General features: G+C 30.9%; 1 protein-coding gene across 1 annotated transcript in view; it reads right to left on the bottom strand.

Annotated features, from left to right (window-relative positions):
* The window catches only part of LOC142318446 (uncharacterized), a 262,286-nt gene that overhangs the window by 218,329 nt on the left and 20,070 nt on the right, over nt 1-23,887 (bottom strand). The window lies entirely within an intron of this gene.

The following is a 23,887-nucleotide window of genomic DNA, read 5'->3' as shown; positions in this document are numbered from 1 at the left end:
CATTACATTGCAGAAGGAAATAAGAGTTTTCGTCAAGGTTTTCTTGATCAGGGTGGTCGGCTTTTGTAGATTCTTATTATTTTAAGGTTAAGGATTAGTTGAGAGTAAGTAGGTGTTTCTGCTGTAATGGTTTAGAGCATATGGCTAAGATATATAAGCGAAAGGAGCTTTGTTCTTATTCTGATGGTGAGCGTCATCAAGGATTGTTCGACAAAGCGAAAAGCGGAAGTCTCCAGTCTACATCAACTGTTTTCGAGTTGGCAAGTCGGCGTTACACGATTGTAAATGTGGGATAAATGTCCCACATACGTTGTGCGCGGAAATGTTGCGTAGTAAAATTGGTCTTTAGATTTACACAGCTACGTGGGTCATTGGCTCGGGGATTCTGGAGTTGTTTTCTCGTTTGGGTTTATTGTTTTATGATTATGTTTTAATCGGTTTCTGTTCTGTTTTGTGTTTGTTGTCGATTTTGTGTCTTTAATGTTGTGTTTTTGTTGTTATTGTGTTTGTTCTGTTGTTTAATATAGGGTTACCTTTATTGGTTGTTTTGGTTATTATTGTTTAGTCTTGGTTGAGTTATTTAATTTTATTTTATTTATGCCGTTTGTATCAATATTACTATTGTTGTTATTGAACAAATTTTTGGTTTGTTTTATAATTTTGTTATCATTAGAATTTTTGACTTGTGTTAGAGTTTGGTTAGTTGTTTAATTGTTATTTTGTCTGGGTTTATGTTTGTTTTTGTTAATGTGTGGTGTTTTTGTACATTTTTCGTTATTCTTATTTCTATTTTATTGCTGTTGGTGTTGTTTAATTGTTGTATGCTCGTTGGCATTACGTGTTGGGCTCGCTCTGCCGTAGGGTAAGTTTCCCGAATCAACTCAATCGGTATGGTCTTGTTTAAGACTTGTGTTAGTAGTAGGATCTGATGTAGACATTTTACACCGATGGGAAGGTGGCGTGTGGCATTTGCATCGGTGGCACCCTGTCTGAGGCAAGATTGAATCTGTCTTGAGACCTTTTCCAAAGTCGATAGATAAATAAATGAATCTGATCGTTTATAAATTTGTTTAAATTAGGCTTGATTTGAATTTTTGTTGTAATTTTTTCATCTTAATTCTTTCATTAAAAAAAAAAATATTTTAACGTCAGAATTTCTAAAATTTATTCAGATTTACAACGATAATTTTGAAACTGCATATAGCATGGGAAATTAGGATATGAGAAAACATCAGCATGAGATTATCATTATTTCTATTATTTAAAATTACGTTATAAAAAGACAAATAATACTTTTTTTTCAATAGAAAGGAGTATATGAATGGTGGTTGCTTTGCACTATATATCTTTTTCACGTTCCCGATTTTTCTGTTTCACGTTTGTTTTGATATAGGCTTGTTGTACACATAAAAGCTACTCGAAATTCTTTTAATTTTTTACCCTTTTTATTTTATTGAAAATTTTTAAAACCTTTATTAATTGTTGAGTTTTTGGTTTCAAAATCAAGGCTATTAAATATTTGTTTTCAGTGACTCGTGTCAGCTGATAATTTTTGTTTTAGAACTGTTAATGTTTGTTTTGTATTGCCTTGGTTACATGAATTGGTTTTTAATTTTTGTTTTATCCTTATAATAGTTTACTGTTGTGGAGTGTAATATTACTTAATAAATTATTTTATTTGTGTTGTATAATAATTATACTAACCTACATGATTTTGTGGACTGATTTAATTAATTATTCAAAATATGTTCAATTTATATCAAATTTTTAATATTTAAAACCTATTGTTATAAATAATAAAGAAAATTATGAAAGAAAAAGGAGAAATAAGTGGACTTGGATTGCTATTGCTATTTGTGTATAAATTGAATTTTCCATTCTTTTGTATTTTGGTCATAACTTTCCACTAAGAAGAAGTTATAAATGGATATTAACAACCTAATTTGCTAATTGTTTAAATGTATTTGTAATTGAACTTACAATACTTAGGTTTTCCAGTATTATTCTTGGATATGTGCTTGGGGTATCTCAAAAAGAATCAAATATAAAAAACTCTTTTAAAAACTATAAAAAAATCTTTGGCGTGTAAAGAAATTTATCTGAATGAATAAACGTTTAATAGAGATTTACATTTTATAATGAACATAAAATCGTACAATGAAATATTTTTTTGAACTAGATGAAATTCGTACCCAGCACTGTTACAAGCCTTAGCTGTAAAGAAAGAAAGATTAATACGTGCAATAATGTTTCCTAAATGGTGTCAGAAAAGGTTAGCAGTTGATCTGATTTTAATACTGATTTATTTATTGTTTTATTATTTTTCTCTTCATAATCGCAATCCAGTCCCAGACCCTCAGTTCTTCTTAAAACATTAATTGTTGTTTATCTTATTTAAATCTGTATAAATATCTATTCAACTTTTATTCATTCGGCTAACTTCTTTATTCGCCACAGATTTTTTTTATTATCGTATTCAACCATTACTCTTGCTGCCCATTTATCTTCTTTATTCCAGAGAGCCCTGCATTCACGACCTAACTAAAACGATTACAGCAGGCCAGTAAGGGCCTTACCCTTTGCTTAATCATTAAGATGCGCACAAATAAATCTTAAAATTTCATTTTCTGTTGTACTTTTATTGTACTCGACCTTTAAGTGTCGGTCGATAACTACATCAATTTATTTTTATTTTTCTTTATTCCATTTTACATATTGTACATGTCGTAATGCTCAAAATTTAATTACAAAATAATAAAATCTTCATTCTGATATATATTTTGGGAAATCAGTTTTAGATGACTTTCTAAAATAAAAAAATGCAGTTACTTTGTTTTTTGTTTGTTTCGTTCGTTTTTCTTTTGCTATATGTTAATTTTACTTACAATCTGTTCATAATAAACTACTTATATCAGAATTTTTTAAATGTAATTTCTATTTATTTACCTAAAGAATTACTTTCGATTCTGTTTCCTTTATATGTTACATTTTAGAATTTTTTTTCCGGTTAATGGGACGTCTGGAGCGCGGTAATGTACACAAAAATCGTACGGTAATGTACACAAAAAATTACAAGCTTTCATTAATATTCCATAATATCCGTCAAAGTTGTAACGATCGACCGAAGTAATTCTTTTAAAACATCTTTTACTCGCAAGAGAAATTCTTTGTACGGTGAAAAAACTTATAATCTTATGCGGACTAAATTAAAGGGACAATATTTTGTCCCTTTTAAGTTTTACATTCTCTCTCAGGTTTATGAAGTACCAAAAAACAATTTTTTTTTTCACGGAAATTATGATAAGTAAATAAACCAACAATGTTTCATTATATAAACGTTTTTACATTTTTACTTTTTTTTTGGATTTTTCGCAGAGGCTATTCTGAAACTACTTTTAATCGGTTGTTTTCAAATAATTAATAAATTTATATTTTTATTTGTAATTTTACTTCTTTAAATAAGAAAATTATGCTACAGAACATACTTTTAAGCAACCAGATCCTACAAGAAAGCAGTTTATTCTGTACAATTAATAAGTGGCGTATCCTGAGACTGAAACGTCAACTGTACGATAATAATTATATGCATCTCAAGCAAAATTAAAATTGGGTTTGTAGTTTTAATATATTTTACTAGATTTGTGCGTATATTGTCCAGCATTAAAAAAATATAAAAACTAATTTTTCTGTGTAAATTGTTAATTATATAGTCATCATAATGGTAACTATGCATCAAAAGTGGAGAGGTAATGAATAATTGATCGCTACTCTTGTAAATTTATCTTTATAACAATCATAACAGTGAGCTAATTTGCTCATCGTTAATCCAAATAGTTTGAATTCATTTCTTGACTGTTACCATTATTATAAAAAAAAAAACAAAAAACGACTAGTTTGGTTGTATATATCTAATCAATAAATAAATATTAATTTGTCTAAGCGATTAACATAACAATAGCTGATCGAAGATAGATATGTAGTAACAATAACAGGTGAGATAATCGAAATAAAAATAAGATTAAAAAAAAAAAAACATTAACTTTTACAAAACAGTAACAATAACGAATAAACTAATTACTATTTAATTTTAATCAGATCTAACAATAATTTTGTACAATATGTTTTTATTTTATTTTTTATTTTTATTCTTACTACATACTACGCCTACTTATAAACATTGTTTCATTATTGAAAATTGCTTAGAGTTTTCTTAAGTTGTAGATTGCCGAAAAAGATTTTAAAGAACATGTGTATATAGGGTTAAAGAAATAACTGTGTGTGCTAGGTTGACATATTTTCGTTGTTATAGTTCATTACTATATAATAAACCAAAATAGTGGAGAAGATTAAAGAGGTGTATCATTAAGTTCGATCGTAAAAATAAATGACGGTAGGTTTTTAAATGAAGGTAATGTAGGAAGAGTAAACGAAGGTAATTCAGATGTCATGAAGTCCGACCTATTGAAATTCAGGCTGAGCCGGCTCGGTTCGTTGGAATGCAGGGAATCCGCCCGAGCGCGGGCCTTCTTCAGTCCGCCTGGCTCTGGTATCCCTGCACTGCTGCCTACTCTACATACAACTGATCTGCCGGTGCTAGTTTAGTGAATCCAGTTTCAGAAGAGAGCAGTTGCTAACAGACTGTTAGCGAATAGGTTATTATAATAATCTTTATATTCAGGAACATTTCTTGTTCTACGTAAAATAAGCGTTTAGTCCGCATAAGGTTATTCGTTTTTTTCACCGTGCAAAGAATTTCTCATACAAGTTTAAAAGATGTTTTAAAAGAATTACTTCGGTCGATCGTTACAACTTCGATGGAAATTACGGAATATTAATGAACGCTTGTAATTCTTTGTGTACATTACCGTACGATTAGGCGCGCTCCAGATGTCCCATTAACCGGAAGAAAAATTCTAAAACATAACCGAATCGAAAGTAATTCTTTAGGTAAATAAGTAGAAATTACATTACAAATTATGAAATAAGTAGTTTATTATGAACAGATTGTAAGTAAAATTAACGTATAGCAAAAGAAACGAACAAACAAACAAAAAAAGTAACTGCATATTTTTATTTTAGAGAGACATCTAAAGTTGATTTCCCAAAATATTTATCAGAATGAAGATTTTATTTTTTTGTAACCTTTTTATGAGCATTACGATATATATAATATGTAAAGTGAAATAGATAAAAATAAACTTACGTAGTTATCGACCGACACTTAAAGGTCGAGTACAATAAAAGTTTAACTGAAAATGAAATGTGAGGTTTATTTGTGCGCATCTTAATGATTAAACAAAAGGTAAGGCCCTTTCTGACCTGATGTAATCGTTTTATTTAGGTCGTAAATGCAGGGCTCTCTGGAATAAAGAAGATAAATGACAGCAAGAGTAATGGTTGAATACGGTAACAAAAAAAAATCTTTGGCGTGTAAAGAAATTTAGCTGAATGAATAAACGTTTAATAGAGATTTACACAGATTTAAACAAGACAAAGAGTAATTAATGAAGGGGTTTTAAAAATTTTCAATAAAATCAAAAAAGGGTGAAAAATCAAAAGAATTTCGGATTTTGTATGCACAAGTCTGTATCAAAACGAACGTGAAACAGAAAGATCGAAAACGTGAAAAAAATATTTAGTGCAAAGCAACCATTCATCTACTCCTTTTATTGAAAAAAAACGTATTATTTACTTTGTCTTTTTATATGGTAATTTCAAGTAACAGAAATAATGATAACCTCATGCTGACGTTTTCTCATATCCTAATTTACCATGATATTTTCAGTTCCAAATATCAAAATTAACATCGTAAACCTGAATTAATTGGTACAGAAACTCTGATGCTAAAACTTTTTCTTTTAATGAAAGAACTAAGATGAAAAAATGACAACAAAAATTCAGATGAAGCTTAATTTAAACAAATTTATAAACCATTTGATTATATTCATTTATCTATCGACTTTGAAAAAGTAAATAAATTTTCTGCATTTTTTTTTTAATATTCTAAAAGTTTCTGTTGGAAAAGTTTCTCTCGAATAATTCTAAATTTATGAACTATATAATTTTAAAATTGAACAAAGTACTAATCAAAGTGGCTTATAAAAGGTACTGTTAATATTACTTTAATGAGTCTAATTTTTAGATAAATAAATGGTTTTTATATCAGTTTGCAAAATGAAAACAAAACATTTTTAAGAAATTCATCATAGATTCTATAAAAATATTAAGTGACTGAACATTAAAAGTGGAAGTAGGAGCAGAATATTATTTTACTCGCTCTTTAGTGTCAACCAGTAAATTTGTTTTTATAGAGTTCTCGTACTACTAGTATCGTTAACAAATAATTATTTTAGGAAATAATAAGTATGTATGGAACTCTATATAATCAAAGTCGACAAAAATATGAGAACAGTAAGTAATGTTTTACGGATAATACAAAAATTATATATAAATATCTTCAGTGACTACTGATATTTCCCTCAGTCGTTACACATAGCTATAAATGTATATAAAATGCCGAGATAAAATACTTGTATAAATGGAATAGGTCACGATTCTTTGTACACTGCGTCGAGTCTGCTCAGGGATAACGAGCCACTCGTGCTTGTGAGGCGAATCCACTTCATGCGCATCCCTCCGTCTGAGCAATAAAAATAAAGCCAACCCGTGACAACCGCGACATATTTACTCATTGTTATAGTGTCAAGTCCTTCCTCAACTTTATGATGTAATATAACGTCATGTAGTCGGTGGATTCTGGTTCAATAAACACCATATAAAGTACATAATGTGAGCGTAATTTTTTTTCTGATACCATGAAACTATAAATCAGCGATTGAAAACGTAAAGGCGTTGTGACAAATTGAAATCATATTATTCTGTCCTATTTAAAGAATTATTTCAGTAATCTATGAATAAAATTTCACATAGCGATTTCTTTTTGAATCCTTTTCCTCATATTTGAAGTTTAAATTATATCACCATTTCTTTTTCGATTATTACTTGTATTTCTATAAATAAGTTACGAAATAAGGGGTATGTTATTTTTTGTAGTTGTTAGATAGTGCTGTATCCTTTCCTTACCCTTGATTACCCTTTCCTGAAAATTGATTAATCAATTATATGGTACGAAAGGTTCATCCTCTTATCTCATTCAGTTTATTAATTTTGATTTTCATTTTCGGTAATTTTTTATTATAATACACTTAATAACATTATCAGTTTTCCACTAAACATCATTAGTAAACCGTATCGCAGATTACTGGTTCATAATGAAAAATATTCAGGGGTTTTTAAAGTTATGGTTATTCAGTAATTTACTCCACAACGAAATTGGTTTTGCAAAGGAAATATTCTAATTTTCTTTAAAATAAATGGATGGAAAGAATTTTTAACTGATTCGGCTACTAAATCACAATAAGACTCTTTTTTAGCACCGAAATATTAGTCTGTAATTGCAAAAAATAATTCTGTTATCTAGCTTAATAGAGGTGACTATTATTATGTTTTTTTAGGAATAACTGGCTCTTTCTCTCACTATACGAGGTACTACCCTATTCCAAAATAGGAGGAGAAAGATTATGGAGGTAGAAGAATTTTGTTATTTGGGAAGTAGAATTACTAAAGATGGACGAAGCAGGAGCGATATAAAATGCCGAATATCACAAGCGAAACAAGCCTTCAGTAAGAAATATAATTTGTTTACATCAAAAATTAATTTAAATGTCAGGAAAAGATTTTTGAAAGTATATTTTTGGAGTGTCACTTTATATGGAAGTGAAACTTGGACGATCGGAGTATCTGAGAAGAAAAGATTAGAAGCTTTTGAAATGCGGTGCTATAGGAGAATGTTAAAAATCAGATGGGTGGATAAAGTGACAAATGAAGAGGTATTGCGACAAATAGATGAAGAAAGAAGCATTTGGAAAAATATAGTTAAAAGAAGAGACAGACTTATAGGCCACATACTAATGCAGAGAGCTGCATCAAACCAGTCAAATGACTGAAGAATAAAAAAAAAAAAAAACATTAAAAAGTACCTTTGATACAAACATGTATTTGTGGAATACGTGAAAAGATTGATTTGCCAAACCGTTACCAGTTAGCATCAGTTTGATATTCATTAGAAACAATCCAATGGGTAATTCGGAAGTATTCAAACGGATGCGTATTATATGAAGTGACATTCTATCACTTCTTTTATTATTAAAATAATTAATATACTTTTAAAGTTTACATAATAACAGGTGGTAGATGTAATATAATATTGTGTTTTTTTGATTCTTTAAAAAAAAAATGTCTCACGTTTTATAAAAATAATTTTACCACAATTCTATATTCGTAAAAGTAATGTGGGATTCTAACTCTTTCTTCTTGTCACTTATTCTGCCTGAGGCGGTGATTGGTGCGGCTCCTGTTGCGGGGATCTCCCAGGTTCCGGCCTCCTAATCGCCGCCTAAGTACCGATGCATGTCCGTCGTTGTCCGCGGCTTCAATGGTCTCCGATTCGGAGGCCTGGAGCTACACGGCCGATGGTATACTTATCGAACACGAAATTTTTCGAAAAATGGAAAAGAAGAGGAAATAGGATGGTCGAAAAGCAAACAAAGAGATTAAATAATTTAAAAAATTAGCGAGTCAATAATTCAGTGGAACATCAATGGATATTTTTTCAAACGTCCATGACCTCCAACGCTTGGTACATGAGGTAAACCGAATTTTTATATGCCTGCAAGAAACACAATTCTGCCGAAATGAAATTTCCAATTAAGAAGATACATTTAGGCGAGATCAACCGCCAAATATAAGAGTTAGAGGTCGAGTAGTTATATTAATATTGACTAGAACTACCATCGAAGAGGTCGAAATAAACATAAATGTGCAAGCGGTCGCAATCAGAATGAAGCGTTCGCTGCAAATCACTACCTGCACCATATACTTGCCAAATTTTAATTGGAAGAAGGATGATATAACACGATTAATTGCTCAGCTTCCCTCACTTATACTACTGGTGGGTGACTTTAATACACAATTCTCTTTGGGGGATCGGATCGAGTAGATCCCTGTAGAAGAGAATTGAAAAAGTTCCTATTGAATTATGATTTCATTATCGTAAATGATGTTCAGGAACTTTTATCAGTGCCAGAAATGGGTCGACATCCTGTATAGATCTAGAATTTATAGTTCTTCAATAACACCGAGGTACACTTTACACGTTTTAGAAGATCTACATGAAACCGATCATTTTCCGGTGCAAATTGTAACTGACATTACAAGCAAAATATATCCTATCTCCAAATGATGACTGTTTGATAAGGCAAATTGGACGAGCTCCACAGCTAGGACGATACTCCCTGAAACAACTGGAATTATCGAAGCCGATATCGACGCTACAACTAAAGCCATTCTTAGCTTGGCATCAAGATATATTCCAAAAACGTCTAGAAAAGTCAAGAAGCGACCCCCGTTCCTTGGTGAAACGTTGAAATAATTGATGCTATTAAAAGAAACAAAAAAGCGTATAACGCTTTTAATATACGTCCAACACTAGAAAATATAATTGCCTTCAAAAACACAGGACGTGTGCAAAAAACTTATGATAGATTCTAAAAAACGATCCTGGCAGAAATACATGCCATCCATTAACAGAAAAACAACTGCATCAGACGTTTGGAAGAAAGTGAAGGCCAATTGTGGGCGTGCAAGATTTGCTTCCATAACGTGCCTTCAATATGAAGATGATGTTAAAGATACTCCAAATAAAATTGCAGCAAGACGGCTAACTACGATGAATATTTTAGAATGAAAAAAATAGAACTTGAGGGTCCACTAAATTTCAGAACTGAAATAAATTATTCATATATTGTACCTTTTAAAACAGAAGAACTTGTGAAAATGTTAGAGAATGCCGGCAACAAAGCTGCTGGTCCGGATGAAATTCATTATATCATGATCAGACAGCTGAATACCAGTGCAAAACATAGATTGTTAGAACTATATATTCAGATCAGGCGGGATGGTACGTACCTGCAGCAATGGAAAAAATCACATATTGTTCCAGTTCTAAAGAAAGATAAAAATCTAACAGACCCTTATTTCTTTGACGTACGCTATGGGAAAAACTTTTGAAAAGTGATAAATAATCGACTCATTTTGGTTTTAGAAAAAGAAAATCTCTTATCCTCACATTAAGCAGGTTTTCGACATTACCACTCAACTACTGATCAAATGAATATAACAGCTTCATCACAAGGAAAACATTGTGTCAGAGTCTTCTTTGATCTGCAGAAGTCATTTGATATGACCTGGTGACATGGAATAATGCTTCAATTACATGAATTGCGTTCGCGACAATCTGCAGTTTTACTCGGCAACTGTATAAGCGACCGTACTTTCGAAGTTCGCATTAAAAATGAATATTCATCAGAAAAAAGATTGGAAAATGGCATACCACAAGCCTCGCTGTCACGATCGCCATTAATAAACTATATTAGCCATTCCAGAAGAAATCAGCAAAAGTGTTTATATCGAAGACCTGGCAATTGTATATGCCAGCAATACTGCAGCTATGGTGAAGTTCAAATTGCAACGAGCTATAAAAGCCCTCAATGAAGTTGCGAGGAATAATGTTTTCAAATTTTCACCAGAGAAAACGTGCTGTGTACACTTCTGTAGGAAGAGAATTCCTCACCGAGTCCTGATTTGATCATCATATACCATACAAGGACAATATGATTTTTAGGTCTATTACTAGATAAATCCCTTACGTGGGGATTACATATACAGGACTTGAGTGTTAGATGCAAAATAGTCCTAAACGTTATAAAATGTTTATCCAACATCAATTGGGGCTCAGATAAGAAAATACTACTGAGGCTGTATAAAGCATGGGTTCAATCGAAACTCGACTACGGATGTACTGTATATTCATCCACTAGAAAGTCGCATTTACAAAAGTTAGAAGTAATACATAACAGCGGAGTAAGATATGCCACAGGCGCATTCCGTACAAGTCCGGCGACTAGTCTAATGTCGGAAGCCGGAATAATGCCACTACATTATAGAAGAGAGAGCCTATTGTTAAGATATATGGCAAATATATGGGCCTTTCCTAGCCATATAAATAATAAAACTTTCAACAATCATGTTTTGGCTGCGTTATATGAATTCATCGTACTACCTATTACAGACCAGCCGGAATAAGATATCACGAATTGACAAGAAAATATAAAATTGCTTTACCAGAGACGTTAGCAATTTCTATAAGAGAAACACCGCCATGGCTTTTACCAGCGGCAACCACAAGACTGGATCTTTCTCGTAGAAAATAAAAGAGAAGCCAGCAGTTATCATTCAATAGGAATTTTTATCAACCGTCTGTAGTTACGAAGAATACATTAATATTTATTTATACTAACGGTTCTAAAACCGAACATGATATTGGACGCTCCATATATGTAAATGAAGAAACCTATTTTTGGAAACTGCCAGATATAGTAAATGTTTATACAGCAATACATATTGCCATACAGCAAGCTACTTGGAACACTACTGCGAAGAGAGAGTGCTTTTATGTTCCGACTCTCTATGTGCACTTACTGCAATTCGGAATAAGAACATTAAGAACGTTCATAGTGCAAACATCCTGTCCATTTTTTAAATCAAGTAGGACAGCAATGTGTATTTGTATGGACTTCAGGGCATGCTGGTATTGCAGGTAATGAAAGTCCAGACAAAGCTGACAGAAAGATAACAGTCTGTGATAACCTGGATATAATTCCTGTACGAGTGGCAGATGATAAAAATTGTCTAACTAATACAATAAGAAACCGGTGGAGTAAAGATTGGAGAAGATTAAATACTAACCTAAACTCAGTTAAGAGTTCTCCATACAAATGGAAGAGCGACGTGAAGCTGATTCGCTGAGAACAAATGGTGGTGACCAGACTTAGAATCGGTCACACGCAAATAACAAATTCATATTTGTTAACCGGAGAAGAAAGACCAATGTGTGGTGATTGTTATAAAACACTTACTGTCAAGCACCTAATGGAATAGTGTAGCATATATGAGGACCTCATAAAGAGGTTCGATCTAAGAAATAATATTGTTGATGATTTGGAAAATGGAAAAGAATATCTGCACGACAGTGGACTATTAACAAGTCTATAAGGAAATTCAAGCTGTGTTAAGAACTCTCTAAGCGAAGTAGTTTAATTCTCTGTATAAAAAAAGGGGAAACGTAGCACGTATAGGGTCGGGAGGGTGCCCGAGCTCGCCTGATGCAAGTGTGGGGGAGTCGGAGCATATCCGATGATAGCATGGGAAACCCTCGAGAGGGCGCGGGGCAAAGTGTATGCGCAAGTCATGCCCGGAACCAGGTAGGTCAGGACCGGGAAGGGCAGCCTCCCCACCGAGAGGTTCTTTGGCCATCCTGAACAGGTGATCGAATTGCTCCTACGAGCGGGAGTACCCCGATGGGTTAAATCCTACGGGAAAATTTATAGGGGGATAGTCAACTGTTACGGCATCCTGGGGTGACTGATATAATGCAAAAGCGGTTCCAGTTTTCGTGGGCGTGCTTAAAAAAAAAAAAATTGGTATTGTGAAGACATTCTTTTCATTTTTAGTTTGTGTTTTATTTATTTTTTCATTTTAATATCGGGACCCTTTACACCCTGTAAGTATTTTTAGTGTTTGTGATTAAATGTTCTGTCTTTTTATTTTTGTGTTTTTAAATAAAATATAAGGGCCCTTTACACCCTTACATATGACTAACCTGATGGTGATTTAAACCTTATTTTAATGAATTTGACCAGAGCACATGACCGTTGTCGATGCCCATATAACCCCCCCCCCCAAAATAAAAATAAAAAAATAAAGCATTATTTAAACCAAACGTTTATTTATTATTCTGTCTGGTTGAGACCAAGCATTTTGTTAGCTCTCTCGTATCGTAATTGTGAAATTACTTATCAGTTAATAGCAAATTTAACAAAAGATCGTGTCAAAGACACAACTTGTTGTGACGTCTTAAAAAGTACATTGAACTCAGTGTAGTAGTAGTTTCTAAGTAGTAGTAGCAGTAGTAGTTACTAAAAACGAACCATAAATTTCACAACGATAAAAAAATACAGCCATCATAAGAATAAAAATGGAACGCTGCAAATTGTTATTTAGTAATTTTAAACAATTCCTCTCATTATTTTAAAGATGAAGCAATGATTCCCACTGTTGTAACATTTCGAAACAGTGTTCAGCGCCGTAGAGCCTGTGTAAAAAGATGCAAGTTTTTCAAAGAACGAATTGAATATCGTTACTGTTTTAGTCATTTGAGAATTCATAGAGTAAATCTACACATCCATCGAGTCTGATAACATAACTCCTCTGATACTTTTGTTAGTTATAATGCGTAACAATTCTTCTACTTTTACTGTATATAAAAATAATGTGTAGCTTTGTGTGATATTTTGTGGTTTTAAAAATAATTTTTTCCTGTCCTTTTGTACAAACGCTTGTAAGCAGATGTTTCCGCGAATATCTGGGCCGCTACATTATTTATTAATAATATTTTATATATATAAAATTAGTAAGTAATTATTCCCATTCCACGTATAGGAAGTAAATTAAATCGATGTTACAGTCGTCACCCTTTCCTACTCAATTTTGCTTTGAAAGAATGTTATACTCCGTGATTCAATCTAATCTTTTTTCAAGTTGCTTCTCATTTATTTTATTTTTCACTCGATTTAGTTTATTATTTATTTCTTCGTCTTTTCAAAAAGTGGATTACAGAAGTCTGAACGTCACTCGTCTACTTCCTATACATATCCTTTCTTACACACAACTAAGTTTCGGATACCAAATAGGTAACGGTAAGCCTTGGAATTTTATTTCATCCGACTAATTTTTTCGTAAGCATAGTGAATGACTTTTCCATATTGAATAATTTTAGCCGATAAAATTAATACTAGATAAAAGGCGGGCCTATGGTCCACCGCGAAAATGTTACACGTTTTATGTTTCATTACACATGATTTTGTGTTATCTGTAACTAAATAACATTAATGAATTTAGCATACTGACAACAAAAACTTTTACAACAAAAAGTTTCAAAAATCTAAACATTTTTAACTGTTTCTTGAGTTGTGATTTTTGAACGCAGTTCTAACCCGAATTTTTCCTTTTTTTACCCCCAAAACACAGATATAAATTTAGATAAAGTGTTCGTATAAATCGTCCGAACGAATGAATCGTTCGTTCGCTGCGCCCAGCCGCCCAGCGAACCACGCGGTCCGCTCTGCTCCAATAGCAGCTAAAATAAAAATTTGAGCACATACAGCAAACAAACCCAGTTACCATCCTTTTAACTTCCTTTTACGAAGTAAAGGAAGTATTGTGATTACGAAATATTTCGGTTTTTCAGATTTCAACGGAAATATCCATTTTGACCATCCCTGAATCCATTTTGACTAGTTTAGGCGTGACGTCTGCACGTATATACCTATCTCGCATAACTCAAAACGATTAGCCGTAGAATGTCGAAATTTTAAATTTAGGACAGTTGTAACATCTAGTTGTGCACCTCCCCTTTTGTTTACAATCAACTCCAAAAGAGCCCGAAATCCTAATTGTAATTAGCATTCCTAATAATTAGAAATCCTAATAATTGAAATCCAGCATTGTAATTTAGAATTTTGGACTTTTTCTTAACTGCAGTAGTAAGGCCTGATTGAGAGCTTTTTAACGATGTATCATAATTGGTACTAATTTTCATTGATTCCATAATTATAGTTAAATAAAAGTTTAATTAATGAAATATTTGGATCTTACAAGGGGAAGGCCTATCGGTTTGAATCCTACTTCATCTCCTTTTTTGTTTTAGATTTTTTATTTTTTATTTAAATATATTGATTTATTAATAATTATTAAATTCTGTTTGTAAAAAAACATTTTACAATAAATAATAATACAATAAGAATAAAAAAAATATGAAAAAATATCAGAAGTTATCGATGAAATAAAATTTTATATACTTTCCATTTTAAAAAAATGTACATATGTAATTTAACAGACGTACAAGGCAGTCATGTGATGTCCATATCAATTTTTTTATGGGATAGATAAGAGAATCTACATAGAACTCGTATCATCTTCCATACGAAACATTTAGGCTTTAGATAATTTCTACAACGAACTGTTACAATTTATGAATGGTAAAAACAATTTTCCTTGTACCTATTTTTATATAGGTTCTTATTTTTCATAGCCCTTAATAGTTTATAATACTTAGGTTTTACTCTTCTTCTATCCAAAATTGATAAATGCTAGAGTATGTATTCGATTACACGGCTTCAAAAACAGCATTGCTAATTAAAAATAGTCGAAAAAGTATAAAAAAAAACCACATTTATTAGAAATAACCGTGAAAATAATAAGAGAGGTAATTAAAATAAATATGAATATTGTAAATCGATAATAAATACTTTATTAAATATAAAAAGAAAATCAGACATTTGAAAATAGATTCCTATTGAATTAATGGATTCCTTTATCAAAGAAGTAATATCGATAAAAAAAATATCTATACGTTTTTATATAGCTATATGTAATGTTTATATTATGGTTCGAATATTGATTTACACCATTAAATAAAATTAGAATTATTTTCACAAATAGTTCATCAATCCAGATTTCAACGGAAATATCCATTTTGACCATCCCTGAATACATTTTGACTAGTTTAGGCGTGATGTCTGTACGTATATACCTATCTCGCAAAACTCAAAACGATTTTTGAGTTATTATTATTATTCAAAAATCCTGTGTTTTTTTAATAATAAGGGAGATAGATTTTTTTTTTAAATAGTTGTAATTAAAAAGAAAAGAATTTGGCTTTTTAAGATTTATTTCTAAGAGTGAGAATCCGATATAATAATAAAATATTTTCGCTATCTACCTTCCTTTATTATTAAAACAATTAATCTACTATTTATGCGTGTTAATACCTGGTAGATTTAATATAATATTATGTTTCTTCTTTTTAGATATGTTATAATTAAAAAAAAAGTCGCACCTTTACAAGAGCAGTATTGAAGACAATTTTATAAACCAGAAATAGATAACATAAGTATCTAAATTTATGTTACACATGTATCTGCGCGCGCGCACACACACACAATTTTTAGAGCTAGTTAAATAAAGAGCAAATTTAAAAATGAATATTACAGCCAGGGATTTAAGACAAGAATAACAAGTATTTAAAATATTATGGAACGGAAGTAATGACATGTTTAAATAAATATATGTAAGTTGTAAGATAGGCTACTTGTAACTACATTAAACAGGTTGCAGGAAAAAGTAAAAATAGCTATTAAATAAGTCGGCTTTAGATTAAAACTTTCTTTTAATTTATGATAGCCACTCTGTGAAAAAATTTTCTCAAATAAAAAAGAAACGAACAAGTCATAAAAAATATGTTTTTATAAGCAATTATTTATTATTTTTGGTTTTTTTTTTGTCTTCACTCATTTGACTGGTTTGATGCAGCTCTCCAAGATTGCCTATCTAGTGCTAGTCGTTTCATTTCAGTATACCCTCTACATCCTACATCCCTAACAATTTGTTTTACATATTCCAAACGTGGCCTGCCTACACAATTTTTTTCCTTCTACCTGTCCTTCCAATATTAAAGCGACTATTCCAGGATGCCTTAGTATGTAGCCTATACTGCTTGTTCTGCTTGAAAAGCAGAACAGCTCTTCTTTTAACTATATTTTTCCAAATGCTTCTTTCTTCATCTATTTGCTGCAATACCTCTTCATTTGTCACTTTATCCACCCATCTGATATTTAACATTCTCCTATAGCACCGCATTTCAAAAACTTCTAATCTTTTCTTCTCAGATACTCCGATCGTCCAAGTTTCACTTCCATATAAAGCGACACTCCAAACATACACTTTCAAAAATCTTTTATTGAGATTTAAATTAATTTTTGATGTAAACAAATTATATTTCTTACTGAAGGCTCGTTTAGCTTGTGCTATTCGGCATTTTATATCGCTCCTGCTTCGTCCATCTTTAGTAATTCTACTTCCCAAATAACAAAATTCTTCTACCTCCATAATCTTTTCTCCTCCTATTTTCACATTCAGTGGTCCATCTTTGTTATTTCTACTACATTTCATTACTTTTATTTTGTTCTTGTTTATTTTCATGCGATAGTTGCGTAATTTTTGGTTAGGCTAAAGATTTTCAAATAAAATTAACAAACTCGAAAAGTTTTCATTGGAATATTCATGTTGAATAATATCGGAAGTAATCGGTGATAGAAAATATAATTTTCGTACATGTGTTTGGAAATTAGAGTTTGGAAATTTAGTTAGAGATTGGAAATTAGAGATTCATATTGATGTCAGGAAGAACAGCCACCGATAAAAATCCCGCCTAAACCCTCCCTTCAAAGTAAAGAAAAATTAAGTAAAATAAATTTTAAAAACGGAAAAAATCATTTACAATTATTATTAATTACAGAATATTATACATAAGGTAAGCTATACTACGTGTCTTACTGATAAAACGAGACTATTTTTTATTATCGTTTCCATCACTCTCTGAAGAATAGTTGTTGAAAACAACTCGATTTTTACTTGTTATATCAAAACTACTATTATTTTTTTTAGTTTCATTTTTTTTAAGAGAATGTTTTATCAGTATGTGTTGATTTTATCTGCAAATTTTAATTAAGTACTTCTTTAAAAATTTTATTTTATTTTTCTAGTTAATAGTGTATTTTTTTCTATTTAACAGGTCAAGTTATAAAAACGAGTGAACTAATTTTTTTACACTAGTAATTCAGAACAAATACAGCAATATTTCCTAATAAAAGTCTGTTTTTCTCATTTTTACCCTCATAACAGCTGAAACATCAGATTAAATTTCGTTTAATTTAATAAAAATGTAGCAACTGGACCGATTTGCATTTATTTTTTTAAATTAATTGTTTTTATTATAAACAGGTGACAGCGCTAGATGAAAACGATTCCGTCTTATTGCAGAGGTTGACAGCCGATTGCGGGTTAATAAACCGGGTGCCGAACCGTTCATTGAGGTAACGACCAGTATGAACTATGCTCTCTCCTCGGGTGTGGGAAAAGAGGAGTCGATAGGGAGGGCGGCTGTGGGATTTTAAGGGGGCGGGAGGGCATCCGACTAGAGCTCGCAGTGAATCTGTCCTCCAGAGAACAGGTTTTACATCCACTCTTCTGATACTTCTAAGATATTTTTGTTAACAGAGTTTTGATTTCTATTATGGCATCCAGCCGTTATATTTCTGTATTCGAGGAATAAACGACATTAAATAATAATTTAAGCCTAAATATCGTACCGGTAAAAAATATTTAAATTCCACTTTTAATGTGTATTTTTATCATTACCGAATAACAATAATAATATCGAGTAATTATTGCCGAGTAGTTTTTACGTGTGAGAATTAAACTGTTGAAAAAACTCTTCTGCATTTTTTTATTGCTGTACTAGTGAAATCAAGAACCGTCAAAATACATGAAGTCAGAAACATCATATTCTCAATAAAAGTAATAATATAAAAAAAAGAAGAGAAAGCTGATTTTGAGATATAACATCCTAGGGCAATAATGAATCCTCCTCTGCAGATCCCATTGGCTTTCTGGTAATTTTTAGATTCCATTTCATTCGATACACCGTGACAGACTGATATATATAGCCAAACATATCATATTTCGGTGTTCTCGACAGAGAACACCGAAATAAAAGCGATATTCAGCCATATAAGTGACTTTATTCTATGTAACAGAGGGACTCGCTACATCATTACTTTCAGAGAAGGCAAATATGGCCTTTATTCTAATACGCTTTACATGCATTACAGCCACAATAAGAAAAGATACATTTGATATAAAACAATAAACTAATCATCAAATCTTTTTTTATTGCGAAATATTACATCGTTATACACTCTCGCAACTCGCAACTATTAGTTAAATAACTTATTAAAAAAAATCTCTAATTTAATGAAGATAGTTGAATTTTAGTGTGCGAATCAAATAAAATATTTCAAACACATAAAAACCATAATGCTAGTCGATGCCACCAAAACCCCATTAACACTAAATGGACTCTGCTTACTTATAAAGCAAATTGTAGAATAGTCGCTTCATGCTCTGAATTGTCTATTGTATAAAAGCAGTGAGCACCCGATTATAGGCGACAGAGAATACTTTTAAAACGGGTTTTTATCCACAGTCTTGATTCAAACATGCGCTTGTAGTATTCACACAAGTACATAATAATAGAAATATCTGACGCAACACATTTTTTGATTCTAAAGCAAACATTCATTCATTCAATAGAATCATACAATCTCGAAAGATAATAAGTTGTTAGTACATTTTTTTTTAAATTCTTACAACTACTCCATAAATGCGTACAGTAATAATAAATTTGATTACATTACTATGTATGGATCAATGAATGATTACTTATCGGAACATCAAGTTTATATTGTAAGTGTAGACTATTTTTTTCTTAGTAATTTGTAAAATATTTTTCTCCTGTTCGATACATATAATTAATGCACAGTTAATCGTAACTATATTATAATTAATTCACACGCAGAAGTTCTCAGTGATCTTTATCATGACACAGAATATTTGATAATATACTTTATATATATATATATATGTGTGTGTGTGTGTGTGTGTGTGTGTGTGTGTGTGTGTGTGTGTGTGTGTGTGTGTGTGTGTGTGTGCGTGTGTATTGTGTAGTACGTACTTAATGTAAAACTTTATCCTAAATTTAATTATAACTTATGAAAAAAATTTCTAATTTAATGAAGGTAGTTGAATTTTAGTGTGCAAATCAAATAAAATATATCAAACACGTAAAACTCAACATGCTAGTCGATACCACCAAAACCCCATTAACACTAAATGGTCTCTGTTTATTTACAAAGTGAAATTGTAGAATGACAGCAGTCGATTCATGCTCAGAATGTATTTAATAGAAAAAATATATAATATTTATTTTATTATGTATTGATTTTTTATTTAATGTTGAGTATAAACGAAAAACGAAGGATTACGAATTAACCAAGCAAAAGCATGAAAACTTATATTACATATTACAAAGTTTCAATTTTTAATTTAATTCTGGAGATTAAGAAACAAATAGTATGAAAATTCTTTTTCACCTTTTAATTTTCTTTGTAAACAGTTATAAGAAAATGATTCGGTTTTATTATTTTTGTGAATATTATCTTAAAATACAAATACAGAAATTTAAAATAGTAAACAATTTTGACTTTGCAAATTTTATAAAATTTATCTCTCTCTATCATACAAATGATCTCCATTTTCTTTACGTTGATTCTGATTTAAAGCTACACAACTGTTATTTTATCACTTTAAATTTTGAAAATTTATCTTCTAGACTTATTTTAATTAACCATTCGTTTTTTTAACATTAATCAGCAATGAAACATAATAATTTATTAATCGATCTCTTTTTATAATAATATTACCAAAGTTAAATAATTAAAACTGCATCGAGCCAGTCAATTGACTGCTAACTCCAACAACCACAAAAACTGGTTATAAAACATAATCTTGTGTATTTAGTGTACAATATAAAATGTTTTTAAAAAAAACTATTGGCATTTGCTTACAATTATCTTAATTTTTATAAATATTATTCTATCAAAGGTCTAGTATTGTAAATAAAAGTTCCTTATCGATCGGGTATCGAGCATGCTACTACCGGTATAAAAAAAAAATATTTTTTGTTAAATCTCTATTAACACCAAAAGATTTCCGAGTAGAACGGTTTGAAAAACGCAAGGAGTAAAAAAAAAAAAAAAGGTAAATTATTTATGCAAATTGAACTGTTCTGTAATAGTATTTATTATTATGCAAATCAGTTTAAAAATTAAGTTGAAAATGTATTTACTACAGTGCAATGAATTCCTTGAAATATAGGAACAATGGTGAGAAAAACTGTTAGTTATTAAAATAAGAATTGTTCGGAATATTCAAGATTCTAGGCACTTGTAGTAATGAATTACTTGTTTATACGATGGCATTCAGTCCGTAGAAGAAAAAGAAGGATGAGCGGCGAACAGTACCGAGCTCGAATTAATATGCGGAAGGGAATGGAATAGTTGGAAGGAAGCACGGCTTGCCGACAGAAGGGCAGTGAGGACAAGCCACGTCGCGGAGTCGTAGACTGGTGTTCTCATTTCGCCCAGACCACTTGACGACTCCCCTGTCGCGGCAACTAACTGTAATACGGCCTCTCGTTTTCCTTTTTAACTTTTGACGAACGCAGTGAGTCACTGTAAGTCACTATAAGAATTTTCAATAATACCGTTAATATAAATATTTATGGAGCTCATGTCAATTAAGAAAGCCTTCATTTTCATAGATAATTTTCATTATTTTTTTAAAAACTATAAGAAAGAAAATTAAAATACTGACAAATTAAAGTAACAAAAGTTATTTTCGTATATTTGTTAATATGTATATTCTTAAGAAGTATATGCAAGAATTATGTTCACTACTGGATAATTAAAAGGTTATAGGACTCCTGTTACTAGAATCGATAGATTATTAAAGAATACTGGCGTCACTTGTAATTATAACTTATATCGTATTGATAATTTAAATATGATAGGGAGGATGGAATTCACGGCGAGAAAAAATTCCTCCAAGATTTAAAATTGTAGCACTTTATTAACTCACTGGTCACTGTTAGCCAAATATATTTATACTATTAAAATAAAAAAATATGTGTGTACACGAGGCATACAGTACAATTTTGTTTTACGAATACTCATGTATTACGAAATTCGATTCGTAATCAACAATTAAATTTTACTTTTTTATCTAAAAATATCTTGTACACACGGTAAATAATATAATTTATTACGTATTATCTCCCGAAGGACTTACATTTAATTTTTGAACTTTTGAAAAATACAATTTATTTCTGAAATTAAGAATCTGCAAAATCATCTCTCAGAATAAATTGTTTGAATAATCGCAACAGAGAAGTAAGTTTTTGCCGGGTCCCTAGCCACTTAGGGATTCTAGGCATTGAACAAGCAGATTATGCTGCCAATGAAGCGTGTATTCAAACTCCTTTCACCACCCGAGTTACTACCTTTGATTTTATTAATCGTGTAAAACAATCACTGAGAACAAGGTGGCAAATTGACTGGGCGACTACCGTCAATAATAAACTCCGACGGATTACAGATTCAGTGTTTCCATGGAACTCCTCTTGCAGAAAACGAGGTTTTTTGCAGGAAAACGAGGTTTGTCTATGAAAATGCACCACATTTTCATAGACTGCATTTATGCGGCGTTACGTCGTAAATTTAATCTACCCAGAAACATCCGTGATATCTTGTACAATAATAACGAAAGTTTGAACCGGATGTTTCCGTTTTTGCGTAGTACCAGGTTACTACAAAAAATTTAATATTATCATATATATTTTTATGATAGAAGAGTTTTTGATAATCTTTTCCTTTACTTTCAATTTTGATTTTTTTGATTCAATGTCATTAATTTTATTATCGAGAAGGGAGCCTTTTGCACAACCTATCGGAATTGGGTAAGTTTTATATAGTTTCTTTTTTTTATTATTTTAAGTTTTATATTTTAAAGACTCCGTCTACGATATTAGTTTTGAGTTTTATTTCACTTTTTTGACTTTTTTTTAATAAATTTTTATTATATGATTTATATTAATTTTAAACCCTTATAAGTTTTATTATTGTAGACTTATTTTACCTTTTTATTAAAGAAAATTCCGGGCGATGATAACTCACAGGGGTTTTTCGCCCCCAAACAAAAAAAAAAAAAAAGAATAAATTGTTTGTAAATCACAAAATCAGTTTTCATTAAAACAACAAAACATCTGATAATAGCTCTGTTTGTTATCATAAACCTTCAATAGCTCTAAAAATAGATTTTACTTTATTTTTTAACAAAATAAATTATTAAATAATGCTAGGGTATTCTTTATTTAGAGATGTTTTAGATCAGTGCCGATATGATCCGTTATGAAATTCAGGATCTTTTGGGTTTATCTGAAACTGAAAACTGGCCCAAACCACCAACGGTTTGGGCCCGGAAGGGATTAATTAAAAATGAGAAGTTCATACAGTAATAAAGTAAATAAACAAAAATATACAAAATATTTTATAAAAAAATAGATTGAGCCCATATAATGATATTTAAATATTTTCCGATGTTTGCAACATTATTTAATGATGTCTTTATACTTATGTTATTTTTCAGATGTTTTACAGACCCGGAGTAAAACTTTCAGTAATAAACAATTTCTTACCACCGAGATGAATTCACTTTATATCTTGCGGAATTATAAATGGAACAAATTTTAATGGAAACTTAAATTATATTATGGTTTTATAGTTTTGTTCAATATGATTACATCTTGTGCTTTTTATGACTTTTTTACAGTTAATTTTTAAAAAAATTATAATATTACCTAAGTGAGACGTATCTAATATTAATTTGCTGATTCCAGTTGTTTTGCGAGCATTTAGCATTTACATTGAAGGAGAGATTAAATTATGAAAGATTTTTATCGTAACGAAAATATTATTTTAATCGTTCGTACATTGTCCGAGCGTTACGTATTTATTTGTATAAATATATTACTTTCACAGAAAACTATACAGGATATAGACTATACATCGGCCTATTTAAAAAAAAAGACGTATTATGATTAGATAAAACGCTGTCCCATTGATTCCTTGGCCTCTAATGGATTTCCAAGGACATACCATGAAGAGAAATTTGACCTGGTTCCGATTGTATTGAT

Source organism: Lycorma delicatula, chromosome 1, assembly GCF_047948215.1.
Source record: "Lycorma delicatula isolate Av1 chromosome 1, ASM4794821v1, whole genome shotgun sequence".
Taxonomy (NCBI): Eukaryota; Metazoa; Arthropoda; class Insecta; order Hemiptera; family Fulgoridae; genus Lycorma; species Lycorma delicatula.
The sequence above is the reverse complement of the archived record's forward strand: the minus strand, read 5'-3'. Positions and strand labels throughout refer to the sequence as shown.